Raw genomic sequence first — 15,015 nt, 5'->3', positions numbered from 1 at the left:
TGGATGCTTGATAAATGTTTATTGATCGGCTGAAATTAAATTAAATTAAATTAAGGAGTTCATTACAGGTGCATCCAGCTAATGGACTTGGAAATTCCCCTTTGGTATGACGCCTGGCTGTGCACGTCCCAGAACCTGAGCAGTAGAGAGGGTAGCAAGGGGTGACCGGTAGACCGATGGTGGAGGTACCTGGCATTAGTGTCCACTAAGCCGGGACAGTGGAAACACGACGAGCACAGCAGAGGCCATGCCCACAGCTGGCGGTTGCCCTGGGTTACCAAACCTGCTACCCCACCCCCACCGCCCCGCAGAGATTGGAGTTTCGGAGTTTAAAATTTGGGGAATCAAATAGGCTAGAGACAGAGAGTGGAACTGTATGAAGCAAGGGGGTCGACTCCCTTTGGGGTCGGAAGGGAGGAGAGGTCTGTGGGCCGTAGAGATAGGGACAGAGCTAATCCATCCCTTCTCTCCGCCCCGCCCCGGCTCTCGCCTTCGGCAAGCTCCGGAAAAAGCTCGGCTCTTTCCGCCGCTGTAACTCGTATCTCTGAGCCAGCCAGCGCGCGCCGCTACCGCCCGCTTTTCAGGGCAAGGACGGTTCTGCGCATGCGCTCGCGACCCCTCCCCTCTCTGTTTCTTCTACCTTGTCTCCCACTCTCCGTCTCGGTTGGACTGGTGCTCCCCCAACTTGGGGGGTGGGGATCAGGGTGGCGCTGAAGTGTTGGTGCTTAGTGCTGGGGTGAAATAGGGCTGAGGAAGGAGGCGGGACCAAACCGGAGCCCCCCACCCCCTTCTCCGCCCCGGAGGGTCTCCCAGCGCGTGCCGCCTCCGGACTCCCGCGTACCTAGACCAGCCTGTTGCCTGCTGTTTCCCATCTCCCCAACGGCCTCGAGCTCGGCGCCAGGGTTCGCGCCGACGCGGGCACGCGCCCGGCACGCTAAGCACTTCGGGCGCACGCGCTGATTGAGGCTCTCGGGTGGGGCGGGCAGATATCCCCCCAGAGGGAAACGCTGGAGCTCCTGCCCCCCTTGGCCGCGGAGGTGATTCCCTGCCCGGGCCCCCCGGGGCCTTGCTGAGGTGGGAAGTGTGGGAGGCGGCGGCGGCGGATACGTGGAGAGCGGGGGAAGAGCTCGGCCGCTGAGGAGGAGGAGGAGGGGGAAAAAGAAAAGGTCCCTTTGCCTCCTGTCAGACCCCCGGAGCGTCCCGGAAGCGGAGCCCGAGCCGGGAGGCGGCCGAAGGGAAAGCGACTGCGGGGGAGGGGTGAGGTGAGTCTGGGGAAGGGGAGGAAGGAAGGGAAGAGACTGGGGTAAGGGAAGTAGGGGGGAGGAAACCAGGAGGGAGGAGGGGAGAAGGTGGTTGAGCGACCCAGGTGGGGGAGGGTCCAGGAATGGTTTGGGGGGGCGGGGGTAGTCCTGAGCTTGTAAGAAAATGGGATCGTTGGGATGCGGCCCCTGGGAGGATGAGAGGCCCCTGCAGGCAGGGATGGCCGGGGCGGGGGAGGGGGAGGAGGAGGAGACGGTTAGGGGATGTCCGAGAGGTTTCCTAGGTGTACAGTAGGGCAGAGAAACAATGGAGTAAAAGGGGGACTTCGTGGCTTGGGAAGCCGGCGGAGTAGGTAATAATAGTAATGCCCCTAAGATAAGAAGGGAAGACCTAGGGAAATGGGAAAGCCAGGGTAGTTGAGAGATTGGGGTATAGTGCATACGGAAGATAACAGGGCACGGGGACTATGAGTTGGGACTATCAAAGGAAATAGAATTTGAAGAAATCAATGATAGCGTTTTAAAATGGAAGGAGAGAAGAGGAGGAAAGGGGGAATGGGGGGAAACAAAGAATAAATGACGGGGTGCAAAGAAATCATTAGTGTAGTGTAGAAGTGAATTAAAGAAGAGGTGAGACCAGTTGGTGAATAAAGGGTATAGGTAATCTGTGGAACCTGGTTCCTTTTTTTTTCCCCTAGGTTTTTCAGGATGATTGAATTTGTTTGGAATCCAGATCTTTTTCAGGCCTCACCTCTGCTGTGGGGAACTTTTTTTTTTTAAATGATTTGGTGATTATTGCTCATTCTGATGATACAGCTTATGCATAACATTTGTTTTTCCTCTGCTCAATAGGTAAATTATTACTACATGTAAATTACCTTGGCCAGTGAGCTGGAGAGGAGGGAAGAGCATTACTGATAGGCATTTGGATTTGAGTTGAGTCAGTTGCAATCCAGCAATCTGTGGCTTTGGTGAAGGCCAGGAGTTTGTTTCTTTTGTTATATTTGTTTTAGCTACCACCTCCTTGGAACTATATTAGGCAGTTCTGATAAAAAACTAAACTGGTTCTGTTTTTTTAAATTATGTTTTCTAACTTAGCAATTGCCCATTTGTTTTATGTACAAAATTGGTTAATTTCATGATAGTAATACCACTTCTCCCGATTGTTTCTTGATAGTGATGCTCTTATCTATTCTCCTTTTTCAGAACGGTTTGAAAAGATTATGGGAAAACAATTCTAATGTTTTAAGAAAATACCTCCTACAGTCTAGATTGAATGATTAATATTGTTTATTGAAATACTGCCTGTATTCAGATGTTCACAAATCACAAAAAAATTAAAGCTTTTCCTCTTTAAGGTTTGCTTTTTTAAGATTGTTGGAAGAGTATAAGTTTATATCTTAGGGACCAAGCTAGTAGCTACTTTTCAACTGTCCTAAAGTCCATTTTTTTGGTGGGCCTTTAGTGTTCTGAACTGTCTCTTTTCTTGGCATGTTGTGAAAAGTGAATCCAGTTGAGAATTGAGAATTTGATTTGCAGAGGCTTCATTAATGATAGTATACAGACTTGCTTGTTGCTGAATCTTGATTACTTGCTTGGTTTCTCATTTTTCTAGGCTCTAATAAAGTTGCAATAGTAAATAAAGTGAACTGGTGGAAATTCAAGCCAGATGAAATACTGATTCTGGTAAATTGGGGACACATCTGGATAATTGTTTGAGAGCATTTCTGTGGTTCCAGAGTTTTTTGTTGGTTGTTGGGGTTTTTTTGCCTGTATTTGTGATTTTTTTGGGTATGCCTTAAATTTTTTTTATTGATTCCTTTTGTTTTTACATTAACTTCATATACAAATATATCTTTCTTCCTCCCTTATCCTTCAGGATGTCTCTTGTAACAAAGAATTAAAAAAAGAAAAAAAGTCAGTTAAGCAAAACTTACCAACACGTTACCAAAGTCTGATAGAATATGAAGTGTTCTGTATTACTAGTCAGTCCCTACCTTTGTGAAGAAGGGAAGGAGCTACATTTCCTCACCCTTTCTTTCTAGGGCAGCTTATGATTTTATTGGCATTGGAAGATCCTTGGGGTAGACACTGACTCTACCAATTCAGATCATAAACTGTTCTGCAACTTTCACTCTTAGAAAGTTGTTTGGAATATTGAGAGGTTAAAAGACTTGACTGTAAGCACAGAGCTAGCATGGCAGGGGTGGGACTGAAGCCCCAAGTCTTCCTTCCTGAGGCCAACTCTCATCTACCATAGCACTTTGCCTCAATTAGACACACCTATTGCTTTGTTAGCCTTGTGTACTGTACACAGTATACATGGCACTCTTCAGTGTAGATAGTAGGTGGGGCCAAAACCTCAGAAAACCTGAGAAAATCCACAGTATCCAAGCATTCTTCAAGGCATTTTTAAACTTTATATTTGGTATTATATGATATTCTATTTGGAATCAGGAAATTGGATCTCAGATACTATCACTTAACTCTGCCTCAGTTTTCTTCGTAAAATGAGCTGGAGAAAGAAGAGGCAAACTACTCTAGTATCTTTGCCAAGAAAACCCCGAAATGGGGTCACAAAGAGTTGGACATGACTGGAACAACTTGATAACAACATTCACCTGAACGTAGGTAGTAACTTGGAAATTGTGAAGGAAAGAGATGGTCACAGTAGAGAGAAACACCTGGGGACTGAGGAAATAACTGTACGTCATGGGACAAAACAACTTGGGAAAAGGGTGATCTTAGTGGATTAGAAAGCTGCAAGTTATGGTGGACGAGAAAGGCACACACTTAATGTCTGTGTTGCTGCTTGTCATATTCTGCTGGAAGCAAGCACTACCTTAAACAGAGCTGGGCCATTCTGTAGGAGCCATTTTACATGAAGAGCATAAAGTTGCCCTATTCTTATCCTGTCTCACAGAATGAAGTCAGGTAGCTACTGTGGTTATCAAGAAATGAACAAGAGAAGCAACTGGAGATTTGGTTTCTCTCCATCTCAGGGGATTGGTTTTACCTAGAAGGGTGGATTCCTCCTTTGCAGCTGCGATTGAATAGCTTCTAGCCTCTAAGGTATCTTGAGGGTATATAATGAAATTTCATGCTTCCTGTTTTTACTCTTATATTATGACTACCCAGATAGCAAATTGGGTGCTAGAGGAGGAACTACTCCTGTTAGTGATGCCATTTACAAACTTGTTTTCATTTAATATTTTGGCCTCCGTTTGTGATTATCATGCTTGGTCACTTTTAGATATGACTTTTATTATGAAAGAGCACTGGACTTGGAGTCAAGAGATTTGAATCTCGGACACTTGTATAACTCTGGGAAATGACTTAACTTTTCTGAGCTTCAGTTTCCTCATCTCTAAATGTGGATAATAATAATGAGTTTCAAACCTTAAGTTGCAATATAAATGCTGATGTGTGCATATGTGTGTAGAAAATAGCATTTTTTAGGCAGGATATGTCACTAGGTAATCTTAAACTCAAATCCTGACAGAACTCAGAAACTACTAGCAGTAGCAATATCTTTACATAAATTATTCGTGCTATTTTAATAATAGTAAATGACTACCATATTTGTATAGCAACTTAAGGTTTGCAAAGCACTTTCCATATATTATCTTATATAGAATATAAGGCATCACGGTATAGTTGGTTAGAAAGCTCCCCTTGAAGCCAGGAAGACTTGGGTTTAAGTACTGGCTCTGACATATACTGCCTCAGTGCTCTGGGCAACTAAGACTAAATTGCAGGAAAGGTACCAACCTCTTTTGATAGATGGAGTTTACTTGTATAAGAATTCACAATGCCAATTAAATCACAGGGCTGGTCCCTAGCCATGTATATGAGTATATGTCATCTGGCAGGGGTTAAATTTCATCTTGACTTGAGTCTCCTTATTAATCAGTTGAAAAATTCAGCTGGAGTAGGAGATGGAAATTTCTGTTAAATATGTTGTCTCTTAGCTCTGAGGTTTCATTTTATACCCAGCAAATTGGCAAAGATGTAATGGCTAATGTTGGAGGACTTGTGGAAAGATGAACACACTAATGTGTTGTTGGTGGGACTGTGAATTGGTTCAGCCATTCAGGAAAGCAACATAGAATTATGCAGTGAATGTGTTTAAAATGTCTTTATCTTTTGACCCAGAGATCACACTGCCAAGGAGGTCGGTTACAAAAAGAAAGGTCCCACATGCACCAAAATATTTATAAGCAGCATTTTTTTGTAATATCAAAGAGCAGAAAACAAAGAAAATCCCCATCATTTGGAGAATGGCTAAACAAGTTTTGGTATGTTAATGTAATAGGGTATTACTGGTCTTTACTGAAGAATATGAATGCAGAAACATGAGAAGACTTATGTGAACTGAAGTGCATTAAGGTAATCAAAACCAGAAAAAAAAATATCCACAATGTAAATGAAAAGAAGAACAATGGCAGAATAATGGAATGATGCTTTGAAATTATAGATCAAGCTGGTCCCAAAGGAAAGGTGTCCAAGGGCACCTGTGGTACTGTGTGTGTGGAACATGGCAAATAATATCAGAATTTTGATATGTTAGCTGAGCTCCTTTAAATTCCTTTTATAAGGAATGCTTCCTTGGGAGGGGGAAGTTAGTGGGATATATTGGGAAATGTACATAATGTAAAAACAAAAGATATAAATAAATATTTTAATAAATATATTGTCTTTCCATGTTTACAGTGTGGAAGGTACTGTTGATTGCACATTGAACTTTTTAGCCATACCTGCAAACATAGATAATTATCTTAGCAAAATCTTCTATGTATATATGTATGTATGTGTGTATGTATGTATTTGAAAATTGCATTGTCATTGTGGAACAATCTGTGCCAGTTATCTGCCTGTGAGAAAATTCAGAGAATTTTATCCTTTTTCACTTGAAAAAAATTCATTTGTTTGCTGGCTACCTTTTCTTATGTTCTAGGCAGATGGCTTCCGACTGTGGGAAGAACAGGAAGGGAATTTTGGGCATGTTAACTTGGTCTGTAATGGGCCAGTAACTCGTTGCTGAAATCACTTGTTTGGCCCTGTCATCTGTATAGCTAAAATGAGTTATCACACATCGGCAAGCGTGAAATATGCTGAAATATACTGTCACTGCAGAGTGACAAAAAAACGGTCTCAAGTTGTGCCTGGCCTCCTACTTGATTTTTTCCAAATGCTATAAAAATAATTGCCTTTTATTGCAACAAATAAAAAGACTTCCCAACATGTCTTCCACATTTTACAGTGTTTTTCTTGCCTCTGGAGTATCCTAAAGTTGTTCTGAGGTTTTTAATTGGGATCTCACAGAGTAGATCTTGGACCCCCATTATCCAAGTGAAATTATCTTTGAACTTTGCCTTATTTTGAGGCAGTGTGATCCTTTAAAGATATTTTGGTTCTGAAATACCCCTTAAGATTCTAACCAGTTTTCTGGATTCCTAGGATTGACTTTAGGCCAGCATGTCCTCCCAGGTGACTAGAGAATTAGAATTTATTTGATTCTGACAGACATCTCTGATGTAATGCTGGGTCCTAGCAACTATCTGTGGGTTTGTAGATGTAGCTTGGGTGCCCAGTGACTTAAATTAACCAGTTAATTTAGACTGTTAACCAGTTTCTGGTTGACTACTAATTTTAACAAGGTGACTAGGAGTGTCTGTTGTCTGCAGAGCCAGACGAGCCATGTTACTGGAACAGAACCTTAAATAGTATCCCTGCATTATTGGAAAGAGGAAGGATGTGGTAGTTATGGGAAGCTTGAATATAGAAGAATGATTATGAAAATGATTTAATTATAAGTATATTATTTTAGAGGAAATAACCTGATCTTTGACCAATAAGACTTGTGGTAATAGCATATCAGTTAATCATGGAATGAATCAGGGTAGATAGGTGAATATATTATTTCCCTTTTGACTTGAAGATGCTACTGTTATTTACTATAGGATGCGTCTGAAAAGACCAGTTTATAAAACCTATCTTTTTTGCTCAAATACATATAGTCTACTTAGTAGTGAGTTTTTGTTGTTTTCAAGCTCCAGTTCAGGAGCTTTACAATCCTCCAATTATCCACACAATCTCTGATTCCAACATGTCACAGTAGTTAGCCCACTGCTGTTTTCCCACTTATCTTCTCCTGTGTTATATTGATTTTGATTGTGTATTACTGTTTTATTCAAATATTTCTGTTGTGTCCAGTTACCCTTTTTCAGCTCTTGAACATATTGTCTTGTTACCCCCTGGTCCAATTTCTTCATGTGACAAGCTTTGCTAGGTTAGTTGCACAAGACCTTAGCAACAGGACGGGACCTCTTTCTTAAAAGCTCTATCTTAATATGTTTCGTAAAACTTTCTTGAAAGTTCTGTGCAACTGAAAGACCCTTATCTCATAATTCAGTCATTCCTTTGATTTTCTTAAGGTTTGATGACTTGTATTTACTAGTTTGTCAAATACATACCCAGGTTTTGTTATGCTATTTTTTAGTTCCTTACTGCTCTGATAATCTAAGTTCACAGTATGAGGTAAATATTTATTTAGGTCTGCTGGATTCACAATAACATGTAGCTTTTGTTTGTAGTCTGAGTGCCTGTAATGTACTGATACTGCAAATCCATCTAATATGATGTACCATGTGTCAGTGTTTTCCGGACACAGAAAACACAACTTGTAATTGGTAAATGTTGCCTTGCCCATAGGAGGTGGCTAGGTGGCTCAATGGTAGAGCACTGCCCGAAGTCTGGAAGACCTAAGTTCAAATCTGGCCTGAGACACTTACTAGCAGTGTGAGCCCAGTCAGGTCACTTAATTTCTGTTTGCCTTAATCCACTAGAGGAGGAAATGGCAAACCACTCCAGTAGCTTTGCCAAGAATGGTCCACAGGGTCACTAAGAACTGGACACAATAACAAAAATGGGGCCTTGCCCATAGAATACTCCAGGAGGCTTCAAGTCCACATAAATAGAAAAGACCCTTAAAGAAATATTTGATGCCAGTATCTTGGTTCCTTGGAATTTCAAAAATAACTGTTTAGAAAGTTAAGCAGAATTAGATTAAAATTCCTAATTGACTTCATTGGTGACAGAAAATGGAATTAGGGAGACAATTTAAACATAATTGAATTAACCCACTACTCCATTGTGAAATAGCATTAGGATTATCAGTTTCTTGGGGCGGCTAGGTGGTGCAGTGAGTAAGAGAGCAGCCTAGGCCCAGAGTCCCAGGGAGAACCTGGGAGGACCTGGGATCAGTTCTGCCTCAGATACTTAACACCCACAGAAAATAACTGGCTGTGTAACCTTGGGTATGTTACTTAACCCCAATTGCTTAAAAAAAAAAGGATTATCAATTTCTCCTCAGTATTAATGGTATATTTACATTTTGCTTCCATGGACTACATTATTCTTGCATTTAATTTTAAAAAGACCTGATAGCTACATATAACCATAATCTGTCTTGCAGAGTTCCAATTAATATTGTTGCTGGACAGCTGACAGAATGATTCTTTGGCCCATATATAAAAGCAGTGGAAAGAGAAGATGGAATCAACATTTCTTTTTCTTTGTACTCTGTTCATGTTGATAGTATGCTGTCAAATGATACACCTAAAACAAGAAAGTCATATTAAAAAGGTTGGTTTGTCTTTTATCCAATGCCATTTATCCCAGGTTAAAAGTCTCTAGATTAGTGGTGTCATATAGCTGAAAGATTTAGATCTTTTCTGTTTTACCTTCATAAGAAAGCATTTTTCTATAAATATCACAATCTCTTTTTTAGAAAACTTTATTGTGGAAGTCTACTTCCTATATTTAACACAATGTGTTAAACATATATATGTATGTATGTATGTGAGGATACATACATATGTATATATGCTATATCACATAATTCTTGTGCAGTTGGTCTAGTATTGTCTTTTATTTTGCTTATTGTACCTTAACTCTCCTGGGTTGATCAACTGAAGAGGATGGATGAGAGCAAAATAATGAGAATCATGGAATCTCACCCACCCTCTCTTCAGAGAATTGCACCCAGACCATATGTCCTACTTTTAGACCCACACATTTCACTATAAACTAAAATATGAGGCAGCAGCTTTAAGCAGAAGACTGTAGAGAAAACTTTAAAAGTAGTAGTATAGTTATTTGACTAGAAATGGCAACAACAGCATACTAATGTAGAACAAGAAGTGAATCCCTTTATGAGAAAGTGTGTTATAGAATTCCCATATAGATAGAATATTACTTACTGATAAAAATAAGTAAACGGTGTATAGCAAGTTGGGGCCTCCAGAACAGCTACCCTAAGTTCTAGGTACTTTTTGGGTCCTCAGTCTAGAAAAAACCATGGTTTATGATTCCCCCTACCTAAATGCTCACTTTTTCTTTAGTCAGAGGATGCAATTAGTTCAGAACAAAAGCATTGAAATAGGATAGAAAGAAAATTCAAAATAGTACAGCCCCACATAAACCTAGGTCATTTTCCCACAGAAATTCACATCATTGGTGAGAATACATAGTATGTGGAGTGGGGACCACAGGCAGGCCAGTCTAGCTGAAACAGAAGGGCAGCACGAGAGAGCTAAACTACTGAGTTTGTAGAAAGCAGCATGAGATAGGCAGGTCAAGCCCAGCCACTGCCCTGCCACCACCTCGATATCTCCTCTTGGGCCCAGATATAAACAGCCCAGGAATTTGAACCTGAGAGCTTTAGAATAGCAATGTAAGTGGCTAGTGTCAGGCGGTTCAACATCAGAAACTGTGATAGGATTTTATCAGTGGAAATGACATTAAAGAAAGAACCATTACCACCTATTTTGTTACTATACCCTAAAAACTGGTACCTATCCATTTTTCTTACAGCTGAAATTTCCCATATGCATTGTCTTCCCATTAGAATGTGAGCTCCTTGAGGGCAGGGATAGCACTACTTTTCTATTTCTTACGCCAGTATTTAACACAGTACTTTACACGTCTTAAGTACATGTGGCCAGGACACTTGTAGAAAGAGGCACCTTTAGTGCTATAGGACCGTTGATTTTTTTTTCTGGTGATGTCATTGAATTATTTTTTGTTTGTATTGCTTTGTATTGTATTGCTTTTACTGGGCCTGTGCACTCTTTGGTGTGCCACATTTCTGCTGGGCGCATTATTCCCTTGGTGACTGCTGCGCACACAGTCTCTGCTCTGCTGCTCTCTTGGTATCTCTGCTGGTTCCTAGTCTTGAGATGATTGTTGGGAAATGTTGTCTCTATTGGCATGTTTTGCTATTTCTTTGGTGACTTTGGGCAAATTGCTTTGCTTGTCCCTAGTGGTCCTCTGGTAACTGCTGAGCATGTAGTCTCAGCTGTGTTGTTCTAATGGCTGCTAGGTTATCTTCGTATCACTAGCTTTTGGGCTCATCCCTTTAGGGCCAGATAAAACATGTCAACTTCAGTTTGTGAGGGTCTAGTGGCTAAAACCTTACCTTGGTAAGGGTAGGCCAACAAGCCTTATAGTCTTAGCCACTTTATTCAGTCAACAAATGCTAGGCAGAGTGCCCCATGACTAAAATTGTCTTTTTTTTAGAGCATTATGACTGGGTAGAGACCAAAGCTGTTATAGATAAAGTATATATGTATGTATGTACTTATATACACATATTCCTATATTCACGTATATACTTATATATAGCTCCTTCCTCTCATTTTCATTTTTCATCCCTCTTCTCATCTTTCCCTTCACCTTTACTTTCAATTGCCTAAATAGATACATAGAGTCCAGAACAAAGAAAATTATAGTCCCACTCTCGACTGCATCAGGAGTATTATTCACTTCTAGGAGCCTCATATCAAGAAGAATATGGACAAACCGGAGCATGTCCAGAGAAGGGCAGCCAGCTTGGTAAAAGGACTAGATACCATGCCATATGAGGATTAGTTGAAAAAACTGGACAAGTTTAGCTTGGAAAAGTGAAGACAGTAGGGACATATCTGTCTTTATGTATGTGAAGGTCTTTTGTTTTGAAGAAAGGTTGTTTGTTGTTGTTGTTATAGAGAACATAGGTAGAGGCAATAAGGAAAGTTTCAGAAAGGAAAACTTGTGCTCACTCTTAGGGAAAACCTTTCTAACAGAATGGAATGGAGTACCTCAGGAGGCATGAAGTTTCCTATCCCTGGCAGCCTATAGCACTTGGGAATGTTATAGATAGGATTCCTGTTAAAGAATGGGCTCAACTGCAATTTGGAACTATGCCCAAAGGGCTATAAAACTGTGCATACCCTTTGATCCCTCTGTTTCACTGTTAGGTCTATATCCTAAGGATGTATAAAAAAGGGGAGGGGCTATTTGTACAAAAATATTTATAGCAACTCTTTTTGTGGTGGCTAAAAATTTGAAATTGAGAGGATGCCCATCAGTTGGGAAATGGCTGAACAAGCTATGGTGTATGATTGTGAGGGAATATTATTGTGCTATAAGAAATGACAATCAGGATGATTTCAGAAAAATCTGGAAAGACTTAAATGAACTAATACACAGTAAATTTGAGTAGAACCAGGAGAATGTTGTACACACTAATATTGTATGATGAAGAACTGTGAATGACTTATCTATTCCCAGCAATACAATGATCCAAAATGATTCCAAAGGACTAATGATGAAGCATACTATTCGCTTCCAGAGAAAGAACTGATACTATCTGAATACAGACTGAAGCATGTTATTTTTCATTTTCTTTCATTCTTTTTTTCATTCAGATCTTCTTGTACAAAATGACTCATATGAAAGCGTTTTACATGATTGCACATGTATAAATTACATCAGATTGCTCTCTGTCTCAGGGAGGGATAGAATTTGGAACTCAAAACATTTTTTGAAAAAATGTTTAAAAATTGTTTTAACTTGTAATTGGGGAAAAATAAAACATTAATAATTTTTAAAAGTAGGCTTGATTGGATGACCTTGAAGTTCTTTTTTATACTGTTTCTGAGATTTTTTCTTCTCTTTGGTTTGCTTTTTTGTACTTTGCACTGAACATCTTTCTGTTTTTCCTTTGTGCATGTTTCCGTGGCCTGCTTTTTTTTTTTTTTGTCATCACTATTCCTAACCCACTCTTCTTTCCGATGATTCTTAAATTATCCTTCTTCTTCCTGGAGAATTTTTAGATGGGACATAGGATCATAGATTTAGAGCTAGAAGTCATCTAGTCCAACTCCCTAATATTGCAGACATTTAGAAGGAATGTCATATGGAGTATGGTTAATCTGTAGTAAAAATTAGAAGGAATTAGTGGAAATTATAGATGGTTATTTTTGGTCATCATAAAGAAAGACTTTCTAACATTTTTGAGTTCTCAAATACTGGACTGCTTTATCTGGTAAAACAGAGGCTGAATGATCATTTTTTAGGGATGTTATTGTGTTTGATGCATTGAATAACATGTTGGACTAGATGACCTTTAAGGGCTCTTCTAGCTCTTTTAAGATTCTGTGGCTATAAGTCTTAGAAGCTAGACGTGGATCTGGGGAGCAGTAGACAATAACAGCAAAGAATTTTAACAGGTGGTAGATTATTTTCAAAGGGAAGCGCAAATAGTGAATAGGTTGAGTGAATAACCATTGACTTGGCATTTGCATTCATATAAACTGGTATAGGTCCTTCTTGATGTTATAGACCATGGACCAAGCCTGACTCAGAGTGGTTTTGTGGTTCAAGCTTGGGATTGTAAGGAAATGAGACTTACATATCATCCAAGAGTTAACAAAAGGGTTTTTTTAGTGATGGAAAAGATATTCAGCCAGGATACAGTGCTGGTTCAGGTAGGGAAAGCCTCTCCTCATTTACATATAGAAATGTTTGTTGCCAGGGTGGAATATTTGATTTTAGGGTTAGACTATCAAGTCTGAAGGGCACTTCACTCAAGGGCAGACTTTTTATGCCTTTGGCTTCTGGGAAAGCTGTATCAGTAACTCAAATCATAACCCTCTGGACCAATCTTATCTTGGAGAGAGCTTCTTTGCCTTTTAGAGAAAAGTAGCTTATCCTTCCTGGCAGGGTCTTAGGAGATATTGTACCTACCCCACCCCCCCCCAGTTTCACAGTTCTTTTTTTCTTTTGATAACATAAGCCCAACTGCTACTGTATTTTCTCTTTGTTCCAGTGAGAATGGCAGAATGTTATTTGGTATTAATAAAGAAACAGATTATATTGGTATAGATATGTTGGAAATAATCTGTTGTATGGGTTTAAGTGCTCAGAGCAACCTTGCAGACTGTTATAATGTTCATTTGTTATGTTAAAAGCCAAGCCAGCAGGATCACAGAAATGATAATTCATATTTATATAGTTCTTTAAAATTTGCAAAATGCTTTTTTCATAAAAACCTCGTACAGTGGGTAGTAACAAATATTTTTGGAGGAAGAGCTGAACCTATGATTTCATTGCTCTGTGGAACTCCCAGTATGGAAACTTTTTCCACCGATTCAGTTAAGCAACTTTTTAAAAGTTACCTGTGTCTTTGAGAGGCTAAGGGATTTGTTTATAGTAACACAATTAGTATGTGTGTCAGGTAGGACTTGAACCTAGGTATTTCATATTCAGAGGCTATGCAAGAATTATTATCCCTGTTTTTACAGATGATAAAACTGAGGCACAGAAAAGTGAATGATTAGTCTAGGATTATAACTGGTACTTAAAGAGGTATTAGATCTGTGACTCTCACTTCCTTTGTGCCTTCAGTGCACCATGCTGTCAAGTGCAGCTTCTGTTATGTTATGACAAAGCTATTTGTGGGTGTATTATTCTTCTGAAACAATGTTATGTGGATTGCCCTAGATATTTAATTGGTTAATGGTATTAAAAGTAGGTTGGGAAAATTTTTATTGGTATGTCGTCTTGTGATTTAAATCATAAATGATTTCAGGAAGCTTTTGGTATGGAATAGCTATTTACTGGAAGACTTATTTCCAAAAGTTCTAACTAAACTTTGAGTCAGCTATTCTTTCTCTTTTTGGTAGAATCAGTTGCCATGAGGCCTATAAAGAAATATATGGGTCTTGACACCCATTTTACCTCCAGAAATTATCAGCACTGTGATTAAGAAGTTATTTTGTATATTTCAAAAATTCTGAACTTAACAAATAAAATGAGCATTTTCATATAACATACAAAGCATACAAAGAGGATTGTACAGATCTGTACAGAAACCACAGGTCTCTCTTATACAGCTTGCTTTTCCTTGTTAAGTGTACAGTAACTCTGTACATTTATATATTGAGGGCTTCACTGCTCATACACCTTTGGTGTCCATCTGTCACCCAGATCTCTTCCTGTGGCTCACGAAGCTGTAGCACGTATAGTGACCATACTTCAGTAAAACTGTCTCAGAAGACTGGCTAACCAAGGTTAAGGTAACCAACAAGCCTCAAACCTGTTGGTGAGTTAAAGATAATGTGTGTACCCCAGGCATGTGAAGTCTTCCTCTGGCAGAATGGGCAAATGAGTTTATTCCAGTGTCCATGAAGGCAGCTGAAGCAGGTGCTGTGCAGCCCTTAGAGCTTGGTCAGACATCGAGGATACCAAATTCATCCACAGTATCCCATGTATCACCAATCTTTTTTTTTTTTTTTTTTTTTTTTTTTTTTTTGTGGGGGGTTGGGGTTTATTTTGTTTTCCCGAAGGTTACACGTCCAGTTTTTTGTTTTAATTTTATGAGGGCTGATTTAACCCACATTCGCCTGATGCAGGCGCAAGGTCCCTTTTT

The 15,015-nt window shown here is 39.8% G+C and overlaps 1 protein-coding gene and 1 pseudogene across 2 annotated transcripts in view; both read left to right on the top strand.

The window, feature by feature from the left end:
• Positions 1-1,119: 1,119 nt before the first annotated feature.
• SPATS2 (spermatogenesis associated serine rich 2) overlaps positions 1,120-15,015 on the top strand; it is a 164,312-nt gene continuing 150,416 nt past the window's right edge. Inside the window, exon 1 of one of the 2 annotated variants that reach the window (XM_069092612.1) lies at positions 1,120-1,262. The gene's annotated coding sequence lies outside the window, so the exon portion shown is untranslated. Of the gene's footprint in view, positions 1,263-8,766; positions 8,907-15,015 lie in introns of those variants that run through there. The other variant, XM_069092613.1, reaches the window with a different exon arrangement.
• The window catches only part of LOC138164670 (small ribosomal subunit protein uS19 pseudogene), a 10,914-nt pseudogene continuing 4,671 nt past the window's right edge, over positions 8,773-15,015 (top strand).

Source organism: Petaurus breviceps, unplaced genomic scaffold (genome assembly GCF_028583685.1).
Source record: "Petaurus breviceps papuanus isolate PSGF00001 unplaced genomic scaffold, PetGlider_PUasm1.0 191, whole genome shotgun sequence".
NCBI classification, from domain to species: domain Eukaryota; kingdom Metazoa; phylum Chordata; class Mammalia; order Diprotodontia; family Petauridae; genus Petaurus; species Petaurus breviceps.
The sequence above is the reverse complement of the archived record's forward strand: the minus strand, read 5'-3'. Positions and strand labels throughout refer to the sequence as shown.